At 39.9% G+C, this 14,757-nt stretch overlaps 1 pseudogene; it reads left to right on the top strand.

Annotated features, from left to right (window-relative positions):
* Positions 1–3,788: 3,788 nt before the first annotated feature.
* LOC132357068 (centromere protein V-like protein 3) lies at positions 3,789–6,512 on the top strand (annotated as a pseudogene).
* Positions 6,513–14,757: the final 8,245 nt, after the last annotated feature.

Below are 14,757 nucleotides of genomic sequence, written 5' to 3'. Positions count from 1 at the left end.
AATTGAAGGAGAAAAACCATATGATCATCTCAATAGATGCAGAGAAAGCTTTTGACAAAATTCAACACCCATTTATGATAAAAGCCCTGCAGAAAGTAGGCATAGAGGGAACTTTCCTGAACATAATAAAGGCCATATATGACAAACTCACAGCCAACATCGTCCTCAATGGTGAAAAACTGAAACCATTTCCACTAAGATCAGGAACAAGACAAGGTTGCACACTCTCACCACTATTATTCAACATAGTTTTGGAAGTGTTAGCCACAGCAATCAGAGAAGAAAAAGAAATAAAGGAATCCAAATCCGAAAAGAAGAAGTAAAGCTGTCACTATTTGCAGATGACATGATACTATACATAGAGAATCCTAAAGAGGCTACCAGAAAACTCCTAGAGCTAATCAATGAATTTGGCAAAGTAGCAGGATACAAAATTAATGCACAGAAATCTCTTGCATTTCTATACACTAATGACGAAAAATCTGAAAGTGAAATTAAGAAAACACTCCCATTTACCATTGCAACAAAAAGAATAAAATACCTAGGAATAAACCTACCTAAGGAGACAAAAGACCTGTATGCAGAAAATTATAAGACACTGATGAAAGAAATTAAAGATGATACATATAGATGGAGAGATATACCATGTTCCTGGATTGGAAGAATCAACATTGTGAAAATGACTCTACTACCTAAAGCAATCTACAGATTCAATGCAATCCCTATCAAACTACCACTGGCATTTTTCACAGAACTAGAACAAAAAATTTCACAATTTGTATGGAAACACAAAAGACCCCGAATAGCCAAAGCAATCTTGAGAACGAAAAATGGAGCTGGGGGAATCAGGCTCCCTGACTTCAGACTATATTACAAAGCTACAGTAATCAAGACAGTTTGGTACTGGCAGAAAAACAGAAATATAGATCAATGGAACAGGATAGAAAGCCCAGAGATAAACCCACACACATATGGTCACCTTATCTTTGATAAAGGAGTCAACCATATACAGTGGAGAAAAGACAGCCTCTTCAATAAGTGGTGCTGGGAAAATTGGACAGATACATGTAAAAGTATGAAATTAGAACACTCTCTGACACCATGCACAAAAATAAACTCAAAATGGATTAAAGACCTAAATGTAAGGCCAGACAATATCAAACTCTTAGAGGAAAACATAGGCAGAACACTCTATGACATACATCACAGCAAGATTCTTTTTGACCCAGCTCCCAGAGAAATGGAAGTAAGAACACAAATAAACAAATGGGACCTAATGAAACTTAAAAGCTTTTGCACAGCAAAGGAAACCATAAACAAGACCAAAAGACAACCATCAGAATGGGAGAAAATATTTGCAAATGAAGCAACTGACAAAGGATTAATCTCCAAGATTTACAAGCAGCTCATGCAGCTCACTAACAAAAAAACGAACAACCCAATCCAAAAATGGGCAGAAGACCTAAATAGACATTTCTCCAAAGAAGATATACAGATTGCCAACAGACACATGAAAGAATGCTCAACATCATTAATCATTAGAGAAATGCAAATCAAAACTACAATGAGATATCATCTCACACCGGTCAGAATGGCCATCATCAAAAAATCTAGAAACAATAAATGCTGGAGAGGGTGTGGAGGAAAGGGAACACTCTTGCACTGTTGGTGGGAATGTAAATTGATACAGCCACTATGGAGAACAGTATGGAGGTTCCTTAAAAAACTACAAATAGAACTACCATACGACCCAGCAATCCCACTACTGGGCATATACCCTGAGAAAACCATAAGTAAAAAGAGTCATGTACCAAAATGTTGATTGCAGCTCTATTTACAATAGCCAGGACATGGAAGCAACCTAAGTGTCCATCATCGGATGAATGGATAAAGAAGATGTGGCACATATATACAATGGAATATTACTCAGCCATAAAAAGAAACGAAATGGAGGTATTTGTAATGAGGTGGATGGAGTTAGAGTCTGTCATACAGAGTGAAGTAAGTCAGAAAGAGAAAAACAAATACAGTATGCTAACACATATATACGGAATCTAAGGAAGAAAAAAAAACGGCCATGAAGAACCTCGTGGCAAGACGGGAATAAAGACACAGACCTACTAGAGAATGGACTTGAGGATATGGGGAGGGGGTGGGGTGAGATGTGACAGGGTAAGAGAGTGTCATGGACATATATACACTACCAAATGCAAAATAGATAGCTAGTGGGAAGCAGCAGCATAGCACAGGGAGATCAGCTCGGTGCTTTGTGACCACCTAGAGGGGTGGGATGGGGAGGGTGCGAGGGAGGGAGATGCAAGAGGGAAGAGATATGGGAACATATTGTATATGTATAACTGATTCACTTTGTTATAAAGCAGAAGCTAACACACCATTGTAAGGCAATTATACTTCAATAAAATGTTTAAAAAAAAAGATTAATGAGTAAATGCAAAAGGATATAGGAAGGAGCTTGTTTGAAAGGGTTCCCGTGGGCCAAAGTTGGGACAATTTAAACTTTAAAAAATTGACTGTAAATTACTGAATAAATAAAAATCCATGAGTCCAAAATAATACCCAGAGGAAAACAGAGAAAGAGACAGAGAGAGGGAATAATTTTCAGTAATTGGAAATAACTATTACTGCTACTCTTTTTAAATTTTTATTTTATTGAAGAATAGTTGATTTACAATATTGTGTTAGCTTCAGCGTATAACAAAGTGATTCATTTATACATATTTTCTGGTTCTTTTCCATTATAGATTATTACAAGATATTGAATATAGTTCCCTGTGCTATACACTAAATCCTTGTTGTTTATTTTATGTATAGTGGTGTGTATCTGTTAATCCCGAACTCTTAATTTATCCCTCCTCCCCCTTCCCTTTTGGTAACCGTAAGATTGTTTTCTGTGTCTGTGAGTCTGTTTCTGTTTTGTAAATAAGTTTATTTGTATTATTTTTTAGGTTCTATATATAAGTGATATCATATATTTGTCTTTCTCTGTCTAGCTTACTTCACTCAGTATGATAATCTCTAGGTCCATCCATGTTGCTGCAAATGGCATTATTTCTTTCTTTTTTATGGCCAAATAAAATTCTATTGTGTATATATATACACCACATCTTGTTTACCTTCATCTGTCGATGGACATTTAGGTTGCTTCCATGTCTTGGCTACTGTTAATAGTGCTGCTATGACATTCGGGTGCATGTATCTTTTCGAATTAGAATATTACTCCTACTCTTTACCTATAATTATCAGTTTGCAGAGTAAAGAATAAAGTACATACCCTGCCTTTAAAGGAGAAATAGTCCATCTGCAGTTGATGAGAGAAAGCTCATCTTTACGGATGAATGAAAGCTAATAAAAGTAGAAGAAAATTTAGAATCAGAAAATCACTATTTTGTAATTTAACAATAAAATAATTGGTTCAATCAAAGGTTATCAATGGATTCTTAAACCATTAGGCAAAAGGTTGGAAAGGAACAAGATAGTTACACAGTGTCAAAATAACACCTCTCAGATTACTTGTTTATTGCAAAGGAAAAACTGTACCTTCACAATGGAGAAACCTGGCAATCATCATTTTAATGAAGAGTAACATTTAGTGTCATTACTACTGGGATAACTTGACATTATGAACCTCTGATGTGATGCAGTATGATGTATGCAACAACATCTGCCAAAACAACATACTTGCCAAAATGTGTAACTTGAATCTAATCAAACCTTTAGCCCTGAGTTTTAGCTGTATAGGAAATATATTGGGTAGAAGAACAATCTAAATGACATCACAAGGAAGCAATCAGGTAAAATCAGCAGGTAACTGACCTGGTCTGTTAAAAAAAAAATCAGTATCATGGAGAGAAAAATGGGTGGTGAGATTGTTCTAGATTAAACAGACTAAAAAGACATAACCAAATTTTTTTTTCATAACCAAATTTAATGTGTGGTTTTTAATAGATCCTGTGTTGAGGGGGGAAATTTTAAAAACACATTTAGGAAACAATTTGGAAATTTAAAATATATACTGGTGTTACTGAGTCCAAGCTTGTGCTGCTCACTGCACGACAGGCCAATACATTGAGAGATGAGTTGTTGGGTGGGGCAAAGAATAGCAGCTTTATTCGGAAAGCCAGCAGACCAAGAAGATGGTGGACTAGTGTCCCAAAGAAACACCTTCCCTGAGTTAAAATTCAGGCTTCTTTTATACTAAAAGGGGAGGGGGTAAAGCCCTGGTTCCAGCCAGACTCCGGAGGGGATGTGTTAATTTGTTCCTTTGTACAGCCATTCACAGGTGGGCCTGGTCAGGACATTTCCTATGAGCTAAACAAAAGTATTTTAGCTTAACATTCATTACCTGGGAGGCAGGGTTCCCAGAGATGGGCCATTATGTATAATTTAAGCTTTATAGGCAACATCCCTTTAGTGATTAACTTGTAATAGACTACAAAAGTTCTTCCCTATTACACTGGAAGTTAGATGAAATCAGGAAATTATCATTGACTTATAGGTGTGATAATGATATTGTGGCTATAAATTATGTCTTTATTCCTAGGCCAGGAGTGCTGAAGTACTGAGAGACGAAATGGCACTGATATGTGTATCTTACTTAAAAATGTTTTTGAAAAACTACATACATATATGCATGCATATAGATATGTGTATATGACAAAATGTTAAGAATGACTGAATTTAGATTGTGGGTGGATTTGTGCATCTCTGCTTGCAGCCAATATGTGTAGATGTCACTACTTAATTCAGGAAGCAATTTTTTGAAGACTCCTCACTGCTTCACTGCTACACCTCAGGGAATAGGATCTGTGTTCATTTTGTGGGGTCTCTCCTCTGGCCGTGCCCAATGATCACATCAATCTCCAGAGAATGGTTCAACTTCCTATCTATGCTTCCCAGAGCTGTTAATTTGTTCTTGGTACAGATGGACAAATTAATGTATTGTTTCTTCTTTTACTTCCTGTTCTTAGAGAACGAATTTAAATAAGTGACTTTTCGTCCTATATTGAGGTTAACATCCAGTTTCTCTATGGATCCACCGGTGTGTTGTAACAGTACTGTGGGTCATCACCTTTACTACTCCCAACTTTAGCACAACTACTCACACACTACACTCTCATCCCTGAAAGTCTTTTTGTATGCCTCAGTTTGACTCTACTAGGTGAACAATGCTTATTTTGAACTATTCTGCCTGCTGCTGCCTGCTAGCTAAAAGGTCTTCAGTATTTTCAGTGTTTCAATATTTTAAGGTTAGGCTGCTGATTTACATCGACAATAGAAAACAGTAGTTAGAAGAAGGAGCAGCTGATAGGCTCAGCTAGAACTTCAGGCCAGTAAAGGCTGTTTCATAGGGTCAAGGGAAGGGTCTCTTCACAGCACAAGTGGTCAATCAGGCTGATGAAATGAGGCTGCTCAGTAACTTACTGGGAAACCAGGGGCGGTGGGCACACACTTGAAGGCTGCAGGCACTTTGGGCAGAGTGAGGAGCAGCGCGAACGTTCAGCCGCGGGTCCGAAAGGAAACCGGGGACCCTGCCGCCGCCTGCGCAGCCATCCGGTCAGGGACACGCAGTGTCCACCTATCCAAATCCGGGTGGGAAGCCACGCGGCGGGGAGGAGGCCAGCGGCGGCCAGGTGGGATGTGGTAAGGATTCAGCAGAAGCGCTGGTGGCGGCGGGCCCGGGAGGCGGGCTCCAAAGGTGTGCCGCAAGCCCCGAAGCTGCCGGCGCCCTCCGTGTCCCCCTCAACGAGATACACCTGGGCGCGCAGCCAGAGCGCTGGAGACATTGGGGAAGCTGTGAGGCCTCAGCTGCATGCATACGGCCAAGTTTGTTGGACACCTTCGAGTCCCCAGGCCTGGTGAACTACACTGGGGGTGAACCACTGCCGCAAGTTAAATTTGAGCCTGGGCCCCAGCAAACCTGTGAGTTCTGGATTGCAGCTGCAGGCTGTGCAGGAAGAAGCAGCACCCACACTTCCTCGTCCCAGTCTCGTGCTTCATGCTCTTCCTGGGCGCCAGGAGCATCATGACGTACCGATCCCGCACCCACGCAGCTCTGCACAGCTTCTGCGGCAGGTGCAGGGTGCAGAGTTTCCACGCGTTAGTCTCTCACCCCAGAGTTTACGGCGTCGCCTCACACTTCCTGGACGCGGGCACCGTGCGCAGCGTGGTCGTCGAGGAGCTCAACAGTGGCGATTGTGGGGGAGGGGGTCATGAAGGAGCACAAAGCCGTCCAGAGTGGGTCCACCAAGTGAGCCCCTGCCTCTCTTCCCGAAGAGGGGCAGGCACTGGGCTGCAACACACCTGAAACACGAGGGAACCACCTCAGTGCTTGTCAAAGACAGTGTGTGAAAGAGGTCTGTTTCTGGACTGGTGAACCCGTGATGTCGCGCCAAGTTTCTACTCCTGCCCTGCCAGTGTTTTCCAATGGACTTGCTCATAATGGCAGTAAAAACAAAAAACCTGAGCACACATTTGTCTGGGTACAACGATAATGATAATTTTCCAGTCCAATCAACAAGTAGTGGCTCTACTTTTTCAAGTCATCTTTTACATCACCCAGTTCTCACAAATCATTTGCCGATTGTTCATATGTACTGTATGGTTATGGCGCTATTGTGAACAGGACTGTTTTTAGCAGTTGTATCTGGTACGTAGGACCACTACATCCAGACGGTTTCCTAAACATTTTTAGGACGTTTTCTATTGCTTATCCCTGTGTGTGTTTTAGGTCGGCACTCACATTTTCGCTACTTAGACATAGGTGTTATTTTCAGCTACATTGTTTATTTAATGTATTTTTATATACTATGTTTAAGATTTATTAGTATTACATACCTCATTGTGCTTATTTTTCAAATGATGCTGTCATTTTGCTTGGTTTTGTTTTGGAATCTGTCTCTGGGTAGGGGGACAGGGAGACAGAAGAGTGAGAGAGGTATCTGTGTACTGTATCCCTGTTTGATGTTCTGAAATTCCTGTCTTGTACATGTGTTAAGTATTCAGAAATAAATAATAAGTAGAAAATATGTATTACTATGTTGTTTATGACAAAATCAGCATTAATTTATAAGTAATTTCTTGATACTGGAGATTTTTATCAAACAATAGGTGGTCTGCGTCTTTTCATGCCAAATGATATGTATAAACATCATCACTTAATGGCTTCATAGAATTTTAAAATATGGCTCTTCCATAACTTATTTAACCAACTTCTGATGGATGTTTAGTTTTTTTCCAGCTTTTCACTAAGGTAATAATATTTCATAGGAGTAAAGTTCCAATAAATATCTTCAGTGTTCTAGCACTTGGGCAAAAGGGTCTGGAGTTCTTTCAATTTGTCATTTTCTTGCTGTTTCTCTTCTGTACATATGTTTCATTAGATGGGCATACAATATGCATTGAATTGCTTAACTTATCAACAAAATTAAAACCCAACTCAGGGGAATTCCCTGGTGGTCCAGTGGTTAGGACTCCTTGCTTTCACTACCGAGGGCCCGGGTTCGATCCCTGGTCAGGCAGCTAAGATCCTACAAGCTGCACATGGTGCAGCCAAAAAATATAATAATAATAATAAAAGCATTTAAATGTATTTTTTAAAATAAATAAACAAATAAAATCCAACTAAGTAGATATGTTTCCATGTATAATTGTGAGTAACATGACTGTGCCATCACACAGAGAAGCTATCATCCTTCAATCCCTACCCCTCATTTTTCCATCATCCCCCACCCCAAACTGGAGGGAGGGAATTTATGACCTGGTTTCTCTAACATGTCCCCCTACTCCGCAAGCTTCCTCCTTTGTTATTTGGAATAGCTTGTCCCTTCACCATCTAGAGGTTGAGTTGAGCTAGAAAAGGTAGAAAGGGAGGGAGAACATTAACTTACATATATGCCCCAGGAGATTCCATCATCTTGGTGGTCAGAAAATACTAAATTGCACTTAGAGTTACACCTATATGACATTCCATTGCATGGATGGGATCCAGAGAGAGAAAGAAAAAAAAATGGTTCAAGACTTCATGCTTCTATCATGTTAGTGTTTTTGTACAAAGAAATGTGTATATATGATTTTTCTCTTTTCCTCAGAGTGACTTTTCTTTCAAAGTGAATGTTGACTATTTTCTGCTTCTCTATGCCGTGTGCAAATCATTCATAAGTTTATTTGGTTAAAAACCCATGTTCAGGAGTTTCAGACAGCATTGTTAAGCTGGCATACAATGTATGTGTCCTGGGCTGGTGTGAGAATGCAAGTCGAGAACTGTTGTGCTGGTGAAAAGGGATGAGAGAAAGTGCTAGAACCTGACACTGGACAAGCTGTTGGGGCAAGGGGATGACCTCCCAGGTGTTTGGGGATGGGGAATTGGAGGGAAAGAGAAGCGATAAGCAGCTTAGACCCAGTGGGGAAAGGACAGAGGTGTTTAAGGGAGTCTTTAAAGGGTCTTGCACAGGCTGTGTGATTTCAATGTTTTTCCCCCTGCCTCCGAAGAAGTCCTCAATATTTCTTCATGTGTTAGCTGTCTTCTCTTCTATTGCACAAAAAATAGAATACACTTTAAAATTGTATATGAGATGTTCATCCATGTACCATTAAAGTCATTGCGGACACTTACAGTGGTCTATGTGCCATGCTTTAGGCATCTCTTACTTCAAGGAAAGAGCAAGGACTTGGCATTTGGGCCTGGGCTGAAATCCCAAGTCTTCTACCTACTGATGTCTGGCTTTGTAAAGTCTGGAAAAACCCACACTCAACTTCACTGTGAGGTTTAAATGAGGTCATGCATATAATCTCTTGGCACAGTGAGTGACACCTAGCAAGCACGCAGTAAGAATTTGCTAGTGTTGTTGCTGTTATTATATCAGGGCATTGATAAGAAGGATCAATGATCATGATTGTAGTTGGCTCTAGGATCCAGATAATTTAACATACATTCTCTCAGGTGCCATTTTTGGCCACTTAAAGTGAGAGTCAGAGCAGTCTAGCGGTGGGATAGAAGAAGTAATAGGCTACAAGTCTGCAGGATGCTAGATCCTCCTTCCCCATTTAATGGACTCATCAGACAACATACATCATTTCTTCTCTGCCCTCTCAGACAAACTCCTGTCTTCATTCATCCAAGCCACTAACAGAGGAATCATGTCAGATAGAACCTCATCCTACCCCACCTCATACCTTATTATCTCTCCAGCTTTACTCCATTTTATGCCTACTAGCTGCCTAGCACTGCTCTCCATGCTAGGATAGAGCAGTGAACAAAATGCAGTTCCTACAGAAGCATAATTCGAAAAGATACATGCAGTCCTATGTTCATAGCGGCCCTATTTACAATAGCCAAGACATGGAAGCAACCTAAATGTCCATCGACAGATGAATGGATAAAGAAGACGTGGTATATATATACAATGGAACACTACTCAGCCATCAAAAAGAATGAAATAATGCCATTTGCAGCAACATGGATGGACCTAGAGATTATCGTACTAAGTGAAGTAAGTCAGACAGAGAAAGACAAACACCATATGATATCACTTATATGTGGAATCTAAAATATGACACAAATGAAACAAAACAGAAACAGACTCATGAATATAGAGAAAAGACTTGTGGTTGCCAAGGAGGAGGGGAGTGGGAGAGGGATGGATTGGGAGTTTGGGATTATCAGATACAAATTATTATATATAGGATGGATAAACTACAAGGTCCTACTGTATAGCACAGGGAACTACATTCAATATCCTGTGATAAACCATAATGGAAAAGAATATGAAAAAGAATGTATATGTATATGTATAACTGAATCACTCTGCTGTATAGTAGAAATTAACACAACATTGTAAATCAAATCATACTTCAATAAAATAAACTTTTTAAATTTTTAATAAATTTTTTAAAATGCAGGGACTTCCTGATGGTACAGTGGTTAAGAATCCGCCTGCCAATGCAGGGGACACGGGTTTGAGCCCTGGTCCGCGAAGATCCCACATGCCGCAGAGCTAAGCCCGCGCCACAACTACTGAGCCTGTGCTCTAGAGCCCGCGAGCCACAACTACTGAGCCCGTGTGCCACAACTACTGAAGCCCGTGCGCCCAGAGCCCATGCTCCACAACAAGAGAAGCCACTGCAATGAGAAGCCTGCTCACCGCAACTAGAGAAAGCCCACGCGCAGCAATGAAGACCCAGTGCAGCCAAAAATAAATAAATTTATATATATATAAAAAAATTTGCATTTAAAAAAAATGCAGTCCCTAGGCATATATCACTTCCATCTAGTGGATGAGAAAGACAAATAACAGTCAGCTTACAACAGAGTGTGGCTAGGGAAAGAACAGTGTGCTGTGGGAGCACAGAGATGAGGCCCCTATTCTTGGACCAGATAATAAACTTCTCTGGGCTTCAGTTTCAGGGTCCTCATCTCTAAAATGGTTACAATAATAATACTCGGGGCTTCCCTGGTGGCGCAGTGGTTGAGAGTCTGCCTGCCAATGCAGGGGACACGGGTTCGAGCCCTGGGCTGGGAGGATCCCACATGCCGCGGAGCAAATGGGCCCGTGAGCCACAATTACTGAGCCTGCGCGTCTGGAGCCTGTGCTCCGCAACGGGAGAGGCCGCGATGGTGAGAGGCCCGCGCACCGCGATGAGGAGTGGCCCCCGCTTGCCGCAACTGGAGAAAGCCCTTGCACAGAAACGAGGACCCAACACAGCCATAAATAAATAAAATTAAAAATAATAATAATAATAATAATAATAATAATAATAATAATAATACTCATCTCCTAATCTTGTCCTCTCTCCAGGATGAGATACAAAGGAACCTAAGAAGACCAGCTATACTCCAGGGGAAACCATTAACTCTGTGCCCTGTGTCACACATCAGTGTGGAACAGAAGCATTCCAGGACCCCTGGGAATCTAGTCTACCCTGGGACCATGGGTAAGGAAATGGGAGTGGGGGCAGGATTGGTGCCATTTACATCTTTTCCTCTATGTCTTTATATATATTGAAGGGGCGTCTTTTATTTTACTTATTTAATTTATTATGTGTTCTTAATACTATAAGTAACTAAAGTTAGTCCTCGCAGATTATGCAACAGGTGGTATCAGTAGGAGCATATCGCCCTCCGGTGGACATTGTAAGTAATGTCACATTACTGGATGATTTTGTTGCAACACTTGAGAAATTCAAAGGGAATGGGTGAAGCTTTCTTTCTCAAAGTCTCTGGGAAAGAACCCCAGTGGGTGGCATGCTTTCCTCTACAATAACTGTTCCAGGAATTAAAACCAGGAAAAACAGTGTCAAGCAGAAAAAGAAGACCTGTCTCTTTCTGTGTGTCTCTTCTCATGAAATAGGAAATCTTTAATAAAATCATTGCTCCCAGATTCTATTTTCAGTTTTCTTTTTCTGGCTGAATAAGATCTTGCACTATTTAGTATCTTAAGAAAAGAACCCCTATCAATAAATTTCCAGTCCTTAGCCATGTCTGTTCATCCAGCTTTGCCTGTGACATGTGAATAAGAAATTGATGTGGATGCATTATTTCTATCTGCTTTTTATCCTTACCCTATAAACTCAGACTTCCAGCTGTCATAGTGCCTTTTTTTAATACTAGTGTGGTATGTACTTGTCGACTGAAAAAAATGCACAACCTAAAAGGTGAGAATTAAGTTTTATTTGGCGGACAAAACTGAGGACTTAACCCCAGGACACAGTCTCTCGGATAGCTCTGAGGGACAGCTCTGAAGACGTAAGGGAGGAGCCAGGACATATAGGAGTTTTTGCAACAAAGACCAGGTAGTTGGAACTTTAAAAGATTACTGTTAATCAAAGAAAACCAGACATCTCAAGTTAATGAATTTAGTGCTTTTCTATGTATGGGAAGATTCAAAATTCTGGGCTCAATGAAATCATTCCTTTGATATGCACCTCAGCTATCTGGGGCCAGTATCCTGTGCTTTCTCATCTTGAGTCTCCTGAGGGTGCACTGTTGGGGGGTGGATGCAGTGGTTGATGGCTTGATGGTGGGCATCCTGTTTCTATCCTGAGTTCCCTCAGGGTTCACCATCGGGGTGGTTGTAATATAGTGGCTTGATGGCTGCAACATCTTTTGTTTCCTGATATGGCAAGCGACATTTTTTCATTGACATCCTGAAATAGGCTCTGGGATTATACCTGGTCTCAGTCCTTGCCAAGCTTGCAGCTTGTTGGAGGAGACAGAAACTACAAGAAACTCTGGTAGGTGCTCACAGTGATGGGGGAATTCAACATGTCCTGATAACACAGATCAAGATGGGGGCAAGCTATAGACTTTCAAAGAAAGAGACTTGCCATGTGAGACATAAGAAGTAAACAGGAGTTGGTCAGGTGTAAAATGGAACTAGAATTTTCCAGGGAAATGAATAATATATATGATGTCTTAGAAGTTGGAGAGAGTGTGATGCACATGAGGAACAGACTTCTGGCCTCAATATCCGATCATAAATTGTATTTGTTTGTTGTTCTCTGCAAGCATTTTGAGGGTAAGGATCCTAACCAATTCTTTCTAAAGCCCAAGTGCTCAGTACAGCATCTGATACATCACTATTCAATAAATATCTATGTATACATAAACTAAGAGCACCCGCAACATGCCAGACATTGAAGTAGAACTACTACTGGCTTTTCATAAAATTCAAACTTATTCAGAAAGTATGTAAATTAAAATATAGCTATTTCTTGCCAATGGTAAGAAATTCTGAAAAATGTATTTACCATTTGAGTACAAAAAGTGGGGAAAGAACCAACCAGTGTTTTTGAAAATTCTTGAACATTTACTGTAAAAGCTGCCATGTCTATGCTTTAACTTATTTAAAAATGAACAAATAAAATTCAGTACATCTATCATATTTATATGCTTGAAATCTGTGTGTGTACATTTGTGTACATGTATATCCTTGGATCTGCATAGAATATGCTTTGAAGTTTGTAAACGAACAAATCTAAAGTAAACATTAGATATATATTCTCACACAGGTTTACTCATAGAAACGGCCTAACTCCTCCCCCTCTTCATTATTTTCTCCTTCCTCCTCCATTTCTACCCAACCCCCACCCCTTGCTTCAAGACCTTATGGCTCATTTTCTCTAATCATCTCTTCCGATGTCACCTACACTGCTCCGGAACCACTAGTCAGTGCTGGGAGGCCAGGTTATTTTGTGTGTGTGGGGGAAGGGGGGGAGTTAAGGGTACTGACCCAATAAATACTGGTAAGTACTTAACATGTGTCGCTCCAAGTGTAGTTCTGATATGAATTTTGGTTTTTGTTTATGTTAACTAGTAAGACAAAACTCAAACAGAGGTGAAGACCTATATCAGAACTTCACTAATTCATTAATGACTTCCACGACTTCCTTACTGAATTGCACAATAGTTTTTCAAATACTAAAAGACTAGTTTCTCAATTCTGTGTGCTATTCTATTCACAATGTAATGGCTACAGAAACAAAACACATTTAAATTTAATCTGCATTAACATATTTTAAGGAATTCCCTGGTGGTCCAGTGGTTAGGACTTGGCGCTTGCACTGCTGTGGGCCCAGGTTCAATGCCTAGTTGGGGAACTAACATATCCCAAGTCTCACAGACAAAGAAAACAAAGACCCCCCCCCCCACAAAAACAAAAACATATTTTACATCACTTTCTTAATTCTAGACAATCAACATAACAATCGATCAAACCCTGATTTCCTGATCTCTGTGGTGTGCTGTAAATACCTTCACCGTGGCCTGTTTCCAGCTACCAATGTAAAGGCACTGGATACATATCTAAGTAGAGATATGCAGTTGCATACCATTATATAACATTTCCACAATACAGATACAAAAGATATAAATAACTTCAAGAACATAGATAATAGTAAAATGTAATAAAATACTTAGGAAGCAATAAGTTTTGAGTATTTTTACCTTTTTATATAATTAGTTTATTGTTAAGTTCAAATAATTTATTTTTAATCATCTGCTCTGAGTTGGTATGAGCTGCCTACAGCAGACCACTGGTCTTGACCCCCTTACTCCAGGCAGTCACCATCATCTTTGGGTGTATTGGACCAATGCAAAGACTCTACTATGCTTGGTGCTCTGTTCTCTATGGTTTTAACCCTTGTCTTTGCAGGGGCAGTCCTTTACCTCATGGCAAAAGAATGGCAAAGGAGCTCTCAGTAACATTCTGAGAATTTGCATATGATATGAGAGAGGAAGAGGAGATACAGATACAGATACAGATACACATAGAGTTAGAAATAGAGATAGAGACAGAGATAGAGATAAAGAGATAGAGAGAGAGAGAAGCTAAAAGTAGGTTGGATGTTTGTTATTATTTCAGCAATGTCAGTGTTTCTGGATTTGAAAAAACTTCTGTATGCAAATCTTTCTCAGTGAGAACTGTACTTTTTTTTAATTGAAGTATAGTTGATTTACAATACTGTGTTAGTTTCAGGTGTACAGCAAAGTGATTCAGTTTTATATATATATTCAGTTTTATACAAATATAAATATATATATTCAGGTTATTTTCCATTATAGGTTATTAGAAAATACTGAATATTTTTCTGCATGTTATACAGTAAATCTTTGTTGCTTATCTATTTTATGTACAGTAGTTTTTATCTGTTAATCCCATAGTCCTAATTTATCCCTCCCCCAATCCCTTTCCCCTGTGATAACCATAAGATTGTTTTCTATGTCTGTGAGTCTGTTTCTGT

The sequence above is a fragment of the Balaenoptera ricei genome, chromosome X, assembly GCF_028023285.1.
Source record: "Balaenoptera ricei isolate mBalRic1 chromosome X, mBalRic1.hap2, whole genome shotgun sequence".
In the NCBI taxonomy this organism is placed as follows: Eukaryota; Metazoa; Chordata; class Mammalia; order Artiodactyla; family Balaenopteridae; genus Balaenoptera; species Balaenoptera ricei.
The sequence above is the reverse complement of the archived record's forward strand: the minus strand, read 5'-3'. Positions and strand labels throughout refer to the sequence as shown.